Genomic DNA, 11,815 nt, shown 5'->3' on the forward strand with positions numbered 1-11,815 from the left:
GAGTGGTGTGGGGCACTGAGAAGTTTCAAGTAACTTGTTCATGATCACATAGTTTTTTTTTCTGTGCTAGTGTCAGAATATGAACTCAGATCTCTCTGTCATCAACTGTTCTTTTTTTCCACAACCCATACTACATACCACTTTATTAACAAGAAAACAAATTCATCTTTGGGCCTTTTAATTAGCTATGAGTGTAATGAAAGTATTTTTAATGCCATAGGAAGTAGGTTGACCCCTCTAGACTGGATTTTGAAAAAAATGATTTTTCTGTCAGTGTGGACACGGATAAAAAGGATGGCTTGGGTATTTCAGCGCAGAAAAGTGCCTAGAGATAAATGTTTCCACAGCACTGATATGTATGGGTATATGTTTACAAAGTAAATCTTTAGGTTTTTAAAAGTTTACTCAAATATGTGTAGTAGTAAGAAAGTCAAGCCAAGTAGAAATTTTATATAAATATTTACCTAAAAATGGTAGGTATGAATGTATCCATGCATTCATCCATCACATCCAGCATTTCTGAAGACATTTTGCACAGATAGACTGAATGAATGAAATGATTCATTTTCACATGTACCCGATACGTCTGTGCATAACAAACAGACCAGCTACATTTTCAGTAGCCTAAACTGCTTTCAGCTTTGTACCAAAGTAACATATGTTTCTAGGTTGTGAAATGAAGCACAAAGTCATTGAGAAGTTGCACAGATATTGATTTTTTGAAGTGGGGAAACTAGAAAGGAAATAGTCTAGACCTGTCATTTCATGAATGTAAGCAACTCCCCATGTGGAAACTTCAACAATGCAGGTTAACAACTGTGCGCTACAAGTCACTTAGACAAAACACCAGGCATGATTAACCAGTTTATTAGGATCATCAGTGGTCCTTAACTTAATTTTATTTCCACTTACAAATGCTGATACCCATTAAGTCATAATGACCTGAGTAAATACTGGTTAAATAGAATAGGGCCATCAAAATTATCTTCATTCAAATTTATTTTCATTCAAGAAAGTTTTATCTTCATTCAATTTTTAGACAGTTACTTGGAATGACTAAAAGGGTCAGTAATAAGTATCAGGGTTAGTTCTTCAACTCAGGTCTTTCAAGGTTCATTCTTTATATACCATTTTAGGTTGGCTCACATATGCAAGGACAGGGAGAATATGTTGTTGTTTAGTCCTATTTGACTCTTTGTATTTCCATTTGGAATTTTCTTTACAAGGATAATGATAGTTGTCATTTCCTTCTTCAATTCATTTTATAGTTGTGGAAACTGAACCAAACAGGGTTTAGTGACTTGCCCCAGAGCCATATAACTAGTAAGATTTGAATTCAGGTCTTCTTGACTCCAGACCAGCTGGTCTATCCACTGCACCATCTAATTGCCCTAAAAGTGAATTTATTGAACCAAAACACTTATTTCAAAATTCAGTCAATAAAATCACAGATTTAATTAATCACAGGTTGCTACATATGGAGTAGTAGGAAACTTAGTCCATATTAAATTACTCTAACCCACTCAAATTTTGCAAACAAGAAAAATGAAGCAGTTAGGTGGCCAGTAACTGGGAGTCAGGAAAACATGAGTTCAAATTCTTACTGTGTCACCTTGTATAACCCACTTTTGCCTCAGTTTCATTACATAAAAAATAAGGATAATAATAAAGTTCTTATGAGGATCTATCGAGACAATATTTATAAAATGCTTAGCATAGTTCTTGGAACAAGGCAGGTAGTAATAAAACTAACATTATTGATTCTCAGAGACATTAAGGGTCTTACTTAAGATTACACAGATTAATAAGCAGTAGATTGGCATTTGAAATCAGAAATCTGGACTCCAGTTTCCTTTCCATTTTCTCACCATATCAAACTTACTTAATGGAGTACTATGGCTTTAATGGACTAAAACCCATGGTGACTTAATGTGACTTGAGTTTGCTGAGTTGCCGCTCAGAAACAGTTGATGATAAAACAATATAAAGACTAGCAGAGTTGGGAGTCCTGTCTTCTCAGTAAAGAATTAAGCAAGCTAAGCAACAGATTGGAAACTCAGTAGATATAAATGCTGCTCTGGAGATTATCGTTGACTCTCCCTGGACTGATGTTGGGCAATTTGCTTAACCTCCTAAGTGCGTGTTCCCCATCCTGATCCAGAGATGAAAGTACTCATATGACCACTTAGTAAATATCAGCCTTCAGATAAGATAGCAAGTGATGGAATTCTGACATCTGGCTGTCAGAAGGACTGCACTGGCTGATGGGTACCTCCCCCCCACATGATAGTCAATTATCCATGTTCTGGATGCTGTGGTTATGCTCTATTGTGTGTAGAAGAAGAAAGGGGGAGAGAGAGAGAGAAAGAGAGAGAGAGAGAGAGAGAAAGAAAGGAGGGGAGAGAAAGGGGGAAAGAGAAGGGGAAGGAGGGAGGAATACTATATTATATTAATTTCTATCTTACTGATTTTGAAAATGCATTTCTTATTCTATATATCATTCCATCACCTCTCTGCCATGAGATGTGCAGTGCTCTTCATCAGTTTGGAATATGGTTGATTATTTCATTGGCCTGGGTTCTTAAGTATTTAAAATCTATCAGTTTTATAATATTAATGTTAAAGCAAATATTCTTCTGATATTGCTCACATGATTGCATGACTGCAGTTCGCACAAGTCTTTCCATGTCTCTTTGTAACCATCTTTTTAAATTTTTTCTTAACTCATTTACTTACACATTTTTTTGCATTTTCATTGCTTTTTTTCATATTATTACATTTGTATAACAAAATTATTTAGCCCTTTTCAAAATGACTGGCATCTCCTTTAATTTTCAGGAATTTTGGGGGGGTTACTACAAAGGGATATTATAAATATTTTTGCATACAAGATCTTTCTTTTTTCTTTGATATCTTTGAGAGTTGAGTCTAGCATTCTTTATACCTGGGTCAAAGAGCAGGACATTTTTTCTTTTTTTTTATTAAAGCTTTTTATTTTTCAAAGCATATGCATAGATAATTCTATAACATTAGCCCTTGCAAAATCTTGTGTTCCAGTTCTCCCCCTTCTCCTACTCTTCTCCCCTAAATGGCAAATAGTCTAATAAATGTTAAACATGGTTAAAATATATGTTAAATCCAATATATGCATACATATTTATAGAATTATCTTTCTGTACAAGAAAAATTAAAGCAAACCCAAAGAGAATGTGATGAAGAAAATAAAATGCAAGCAAACAACAACAAAAAGAGAGAGAATGCTATGTTGTGAATCACACTCAGTTCCCATGGTCCTCTCTTTGGGTTTAGATGACTCTTTTGATCACAAGACCATTGGAACTGGTCTGAATCATCTCATTGTTAGAAAGAGCCACATTCATCAGAATTGATCATCGTGTAATATTGCTGTTGCTGTGTACAATGATCTCCTGGTTCTTCTCATTTCACTTAGCATCAGTTCATGGAAATCATTCCAGATCTTTCTGAAATCATCCTGTTTATTATTTTTATAGAACAATAATATTCCATAACATTCATATGCCATTCTCCAACTGATGAACATCCACTCAGTTCCCAGTTTCTTGACACTATAAAAAGGGCTACCAGAAACATTTTTGCACATGTGGGTCCCTTTCCCTTCTTTAAGATCTTTTTGGGATATAACCCCAATAGAAACACAAGCATGACCTTTTCAAAAACACTTTGTGCATAAATTATATTTTTTTCCCCAGAATGATTGGATGTTTTCACATCCCCATCAGCAGGAAATCGATATGTGTTATTTCCTGAAGTCTTTCGGACATTTGTCATTTTCTTTTATGAGTGTTTTTTGTTTGTTTGTTTGTTTTTTGCAAATTGGATATATTTAAGATAGAACTTAAGAATTTCTCTAATTTGCATTTTAAAAAATTATTAGTGACTGGAACCTTTCCTCTCCCATATGGCTATAGACAACATTTATCAATTTATCATTTATCTCAGACCATTTATCAACTAAGGCATTGTTAACATTATAAATTTGAAATAGTTCCTCATGTATCTCAGAAATTTGATAGAATATTTATCATAATAACTTGCTGCAGAGGTTTTGTCCCCAGTTAATTGTATCTCTTTAAAACTGTATAGGAAATGTATGTAATCAAATATCTTCTCTGATCTTATCTATCCCTTATTTGCTCATGAACACTTTTCATACCAATAGATCTGATAGATAATTCTCCCTTAATTCTTCAATTTGTTTATGATGTGACCTTTTATAAATGGTTTACATGTCCAATTGGAGTTTATTTTGGTATAATATGTGAGTTATTAGTCTTAACCTAATTTCTTTCATATTTAATATATGCTTAATAATTTTCTAGCCCAAAACCAGTGCTGTCAAGTCATTTGAGTATTCTGAGCCTTTAGTTATCTGAAAGATGAAATAATAATATATGTAATATCCATATCATTTTATTGTGAGCATAGAAGAGAATGAGCTAGGAAAAATTTTATTTTCCCTATGTTCTACTTTTATTTCTACTGACTTTTTTTAAAACTTTCTCTTCATTTTGAGATTGCAAATGATTCCCTTTTCTTCTGTGGTGGTAATCTCAGGATGAGATTCTATCCATGTAGCTAGCTAGCTAGCTATCTAATTACCTATCTACATTTGTATATCTATCTATATTTGTATATAAATATAAATAGATGAAGAGAGAGAAAGAAGAAGAAAAGGAAGAAGCTTGCTGATATTCAAAAATGCAATACTTATTCTTTATATTATTTTATTACCATTCTGGAATGAAATGTTCAATGTTCTTCATCAGTCTGGAATAATGGTTGATTAATTGACCTGGCTTCTTAAGGATTTACAATCTATCAGTTTTTAGATCATTCTATCAGAAGAAGAAGAAGAAGAAGAAGAAGAGGAGGACGAGGAGGAAGAGGAGGAGGAGGAGGAGGAGGAGGAGGAGGAGGAGGAAAAGAAAGAGAAGGATGAGAAGAAGAAACAGAGGGAAGAGGAGAAGGAAAGGAAGAAAGTGGAGGAAGAGGAAGAGGAAGAAGAGGAAGTAAATTGAAACTTTTTAAAAAATGGACCTTAAGCTCCTCTCTGAAAAAAAAAAAAAAGCTCACTTTTAACAAACGTATTCTTCTGGTACTGTTGTATAACTTGAATTGATAGTACAGGATAGTTCACAAAGAACTGAAAGTTAAAAATACAAGGAGATTAAAAAGTATTAAGTATTTACTAGGTTCCATATACTATGTACCACACTCATGATACAAATAAAAGAAAGGAAGACAGTTTCTGCTTTCAAGTAGCCTGTATTTTAATAGGGAAAACAGCATTTATAAGGCAATGTGGCTAGTGTAGACTTTTTCTGATAGGGAATTCAGGAGGAATGATAATTAAAATTATGGGGAAATTGATTTTCACGTCATTTCAAGGAGTTGTCATGTTGACCTGATTACTATTATGGGAGCCAGAGTTGGAAGGGGGCAGGAAAAATATGAAAAATCAGAACTACTTGAATCACTTGATCCATCATGCTAGGACTAATATGTGGATATAAAGATGGAGAGTGATAGTAATTGTAAATAGTAACCAACCTGTCCTTCAAGATTTCTAGCAAAATTAGGAAGCAAGTACAATGGCATGAATATGATATTTGTAGATGGTACAAAACTGTGAGATTTACTAACACATTGTTTAATAGCTTTCCAACAAATCTGAAGAAAAAATAACACTCTAGTCTTACAAAAAATGAAAGATGTAATATAATAGACATGAATATAAAAATTTTTGGAATTGATTTGAAAAATCAGTCACAGAAATTCAACAGAAGTTTGTTAAGATAATATAAAGAAAAGATAATTGTGGCATAAAATTAGCTTTAAAAAAAGAATTAAAGTTCTTATTATGGACAACAATTTGGAATTAAATTCAATGTGGAACATAGTCCCTCCCCTCATGGAGCTTATGTTCCAACATATAGGATGCAGAAGATATGGCTAGATAACTGTACTTATGAAAAAGATATGAGTGATTGAAGGGAATACCCATTCTATATGAGTTAATAGGGTGACATTGCAGCCCCAAAAAGCTAACTTTATTTTAGGCTGTGCCATTCAAGTTATAGTATCTAGAATTGGGAAGGTGATGATCCAGTTGTACCTTACTCTGGTTAAAATATATTTTGAATACTGAATTCAATTTGAGTGCCATGTTTTAGGAGGTACATTGACAAGTCTGAATGGATCAGAAGAGGATGACTAGGATAAAGATAGAATCAGAAGTCATATCTTATGATACTTTATTTTGAAGGAATCAAAAAAAGAGCAGACTTAGGGAAAATGTTAGAAATCAATACCTTGAAAATTTTTAAGAGTTTCTATGTGGAAAAGGGGTTTGCTTTATTCGTTTTGGCTTTCATAGAGTATAATTAGAAGCAATGGCTCAAAATGACAAGAAAGTAGGTTTCAAAGCAATGTAAGGAAAAACTGAGAGCTGTCCAATGCTGAAATGTTGTTTCTTGGAAAGTAGTGAGTTCCCTATCAGTGGAAATGTTCACTGGAGTTGGAGAATTTGTAGAGAATGTATCTGTTCGGGACTAGGTAATCCCTAAGATTTCTTTCAAATCTTCCTTTTTCTAATTCTATGATATAAATTTAGTCCCCTGCTGACACAGATGTAAGAATACACTGGGATCAAAACCCCCTAGTTTTGAATGTTAAAATTGATATTCTACTAGGTAAGCCTGTCTAGTGGGAATATTATACTTAATACATCATAGCTGAGATAGAGCTTTCCTCCTCTCAAATAAACCTCTGTTTGATTCTGGGCCACCAGGGAAGAAACATTTTCAAAACAGCATATTTGAGTTGCAGAAATACCTACCCAACACATAACAACACCTACCCCCACCTCTGTGACACCATTTATATAGGGAGTTGCTGTCTTACAGCCTGGATGTGCCTCCAGGGTGTTCTCTCACTCCATGTATGACACAGCAGGAGTTTCTCCAAGTTGATACAAATCAGGGCAATTCCTAGAATCAACAGATTAACCTTAAGGATCCTTAAAGGCATTGCTATATTTTAGGTCAGTGGGTAGAGGAAAATAAGCTCTGAGAGTAAAGGGACACGTAAAAATTTATTCCCAACCTGCTGCCATGACTGCGTAAAGGGCTTGCTGGCAGCATGCCAATTGTCATTTGACAAAGTGCTATAAAAGGGCCCTTGGTCTTCAGCTGGATTTTTCAGATAGTGAAGAGGTCTCCTCTTATGACAGTGGGTGGAGGGCCTGGAGAGAAAAGATCTTTGGGGACTAGGAAGTGACCTTTCCCAGTCAGTCTCATTTGCAGTGGGGCTGGGAGAAGGGATAATGAGGCAGCTGCAGCTGTGGGCACTGAGATCGTTTGTCACCTGGCACCAAGTTCCTGCCAGCCATTCCAAAGCTCCAGAAGGGAAAAAAGTCCTGGGAACAACTTCTTGATGCCTGTTGTTTTCTTTTGTGGAAGGCTACTCCCACAAGTATCACCCTCCAACTGGGGAAAGGGGATTTCCATCCCTATCCACAGCCTGGGGATGCAATCATGTGAGATGTGTCCAAAATAGATATTGAAATTCTATTTTGGAAAGACTCTCTCTCACTCATCTGGGGTTTCATAGTGTCACAAAGGTTGAAAAACATTTTTGTTTTTAAATCTCTGGAATCCTTGTCAAAAAAGAGAAAATGAGAACTTGACCCATTTTAAGGGGTTGCAAAGAAATCCCTTTTGGATTATAAACCAGGATGATAGGTTTAAAAGTATCATTTCTTCCATTTGCTAGCTAGGTGATGCCAGACAAACCACTTTACCTTTTCCAGTCTCTATTCCTTTACAAATCTCCTGGGAATTTTAAGACATGATGTATTTACTTCACAGGGTAATCATCAGATGGGATGATTAGGAAACAATGTTCTACTCAAGCTTAAGGTGATATTATTTTTAAATGAGATGCGTTTTCTAAAGACTAATCAACATTTAATGGTACAGTTGGCAAAAATAATAAAAAGTCAGTAATTCATTAACACCCACTAAATGCAAAGAATTGTATTAAGTGCCAAAAATGTACAGTTTTACAGTTAAAAAGACCTTTGTTGACCAACCGATATCTGAAAAATTATCCTTACTTTCATGTTGGTCATCCAATGTCTGCTCAAAAATCTCTGGTGAGGAGAAATAACTACCTACCGAAGTAGCCCGTTTCACTTCTGGACAGCTCCAAAATGTTTTTAGAACATTTTAAAGACATTTTTCTTGATTTCAAGCCTACTTTTTCTGCTTTATAACTTGTATCCATTATTTCTGTTTTTTTTTCCTGTGGGGGCTAAAGAAAACAATTCTTATCCTTTTAACAAATGAGAACCCTTGAAAAAAATTTAATTTCCTCACCATCCAACCTTTTTCTGGACTAAACATCTCATGTTCCTTCTTCTAACTTTAAGATGGTTTGAAGCTTCACATCCCGATTTTCTTCTGGAAGCTCTTCTATGAGAATAATAGAATAAAAATTGAGCTGTGTACAAGAGCATAATGGGATCAGGGATTTAGAACCACAAGATATCTTAGAAACTGAGCCCAATACCCTCTTTTTACAGATTTAAATAGATTGCCCAGCCTTACATAGTAAGTAAGGATCTGATATAGGGTGTGAACCCAAATCTTCTCCCTTGACTATCCTAATACTCTATTAATCTATTAATCTACATTGCCTGATTTACCATACAAAATAAAGAAGAAAAGCCTTAAAATATTATGAAAATCCAGTTCCAAGAAGTTTTACATTAATAATTTATTTGTCTCTTTCTAATTGTCTGTCAGGTCATTTTGGCAGTTGAGCTTTTTTAACTATAAAAATTATTCTTTTTCATCTCCAACATTCTCCTGTCAGCTTCATGTAACCTATAGTTAATATTTCTGGGGTGTATTGAAGCACTGTGAAATAGGAAATAGAGAATTAGCAAGATAACCATTCATATCCTTTCTTTCACACATACTAACTGTGTGGCCCTCACATCACTTAACTTCTCAGTACTCTAAGCATTTTTCTAAAGATAAATTGTGGCAAAGTTATTTTTTCTTCAGTGATAGAGTTTTCTCCCCAGGCACTGCCTGTAACAAAGAAATCACAAATCTATGCCTAAAACAAATACCTTACCCACTAAAAAGCCATCACATAATACTTGTGTAAATGCTTCTTGCTCCTTCCAATGTATTCTCTCTCATACTATGTTGTTCCTTTCATTTTTATGTTTTCTTTTCTAGTCAAACTGGCTTATTTTCATAGGATCTTGGATTTAGCAAATGTCTGACAAATCCTATATGTCCTCCAATGGGGACCAATTTCAACATGCTGAAATTTTTTGAGTGTGGGTCTGAATGATATATCCCAATGGAACACATGAGTTTCCTGTCTATTATCCAATTCTTTTGATTGCTCAGGATCTTATTTTGATAGCTTACATGTTCTAATGGTTGATGCAATAAGAACAATATCTGTAAACTGAACAGAGTGGAAGACGTCAAAGAAAGCGAGAACTCTTTGAGGAAGCAGAGTAACGATAAATCTCTTCAGTGAGCAGATCTCAAGCTTCCTGTTTAATGTTCACATGATCAAATGAGTATTAAATAAAAATCCTTTCTGTTTCATCCATCAAGGAATCATTTATGATCTCAGTATATTCATGATGGTCACCTTGCCTGAAAAAATCTTTAAGGTTGTATTTAACAATATAACAATGAAATGATCACTGGAGTCATGTGCTATGTATGCATCTTGCAATCAATTGGATGATCATAAAGATGTGCTCTGCAACTCAGGGATGTTTACAAAAGTAAATTAGATTGTTACCTCCTTTACAATGAGAACTGTATTGCTTTTTCTAATTGTACGTTTAGCATTTAAAATACTTGGCACATAATGACTGGCAAATAAATGATTGTTCATTTATTTTAATCAATTAATCAATTCTTAGAATTCCTTTTTGGTATTATTACTCTTATATATATTTTCCTATTTCCATTAATTTGGGAAATTTTTCTTTCATACACCTTGAGAACTGATCCCTCAGCACTCTTCAAATTCTTTCACCTCCAAAAATACCCAAAGCATTCTGGCCCTTGTTTTGTTTATTTGCTTCACTATATGGTCCACCAGAATCCATGGCATTTGAGTCCAAATATGGTAATATTACTATCATGAGAGATGCAGCTATGAATAATAAACCAATAAAGTATGGTCTCACTACACTTTGTAGCATTTGCTTTTTGGAAATGGAGAGTTCAGATATGATACAATGTGTATATGGGCTGGTAATTACCTTTAAATATGAATACTGAGTAAATCCTGACAACTTAGGGCAGAAGCCTGGAGAAAGTTACACTGCAGAGATGACTCATGAGCTAAACCTTGAAGGAAAAATGGAAATTAGGGTTCTTCAGCTTATCAGTAGCCTCCTTTACAATAATGGAACTACTATTCCTTTGTTTTTCCTTTGATGTAACTCGCCAGATGAGCCCTTGAGTTGATATCATTTCTGAGAATTGGTAAAAGGATCTACAGCTATTTAGCCTAGAGAAGAGAAGGAACTTTCAAGGACTACTAATGTTTGTCTATAAGCATTTGGAGTCCTTCCACATGAAAGAATTTCTTATTTGGTCTTTAAAAAGCAGGTATAATAGGATGACATCACAGAGTGACAGTTTTAGGTATATTGTTATGTGGAAGACAAAAAGAAAAAAAAATCCTAATAATTAGTACCAGATTGAAGTGCAAAGGGGTTGTCATAGAGAATAGTATATTCCCCTTCACTGAAGGTCTTTCAGCAAAGAATAAATGGCATGTGGTAGAATTCTGTTCTATCCAAGAGTTGAGTTTCTTGGCTGCTGAGGTCCTTAAAAGCTAAAATTCTATGATTCTGTCATTATTTTAGCACATCTTCGTCACCCCAAGGCCACAAAGCATTTTCATAAATATAAACCTACCTATAATGATCCCAAATCTGATGAATGATTCTTTTCTTCCTCCCTTCATCCCTCCCTCCTTTCTTCCTTCCCTTCTTTTCTTCCTTCTTTCTTCTTTCCTCCCTCCCTCTCTCTTTTCTTCTTTTATTTTATTTTATCAGGATAGGGGGATCCAGATGATAAACTCTCCCTACAAATGAAGATTAGCAAGTGTTCTGCAACTTTATCATTTTTAGAGTCACCTGGGTGGTCTGAGAGGTCAAACAAATTATCTAAATCACAAAGCTAGTATATGTCAGAAGTAAAACCTGAACCCTGGGCTTGCTGACCCTAAAGTCAGCTCTCTCTACTCACATGAACATGAGACCTACATAATATGTGTAGAAAGTGTATATATACACACATGCATATGGAAACAAACATTTATAGAAATACAAAATATAAGTTTGTATGTGTAAACACATGCATGCACACATATATATGTAAATATATAATTATAATATTAATTATGTGCATGTATATGTATTATGTATAATTTCATCTATATGTATTGTATATGTATATATGAATCGCTGCTGTTCAGTTGTGTCCTTGACAATGGAGAATTAAGTAAGCATTGGAATGGAAGAAATAAATTGTTAAATTAGCTATAGATCAAGATTAAGTTGGTTGGAGAACAGAGTCAAGGATATCAGTTGGGAGTTAATAACAGGGACAAAAATGAAAATAGGGTTGTATAATTTCATTTTATTAAGTAAAGAATCATAGACTTTCAAGGTTGTGAAGGATCTAGTCTGTACAAGACAGAATTCCTTATATTACAC

The sequence above is a fragment of the Sarcophilus harrisii genome, chromosome 3, assembly GCF_902635505.1.
Source record: "Sarcophilus harrisii chromosome 3, mSarHar1.11, whole genome shotgun sequence".
In the NCBI taxonomy this organism is placed as follows: Eukaryota; Metazoa; Chordata; class Mammalia; order Dasyuromorphia; family Dasyuridae; genus Sarcophilus; species Sarcophilus harrisii.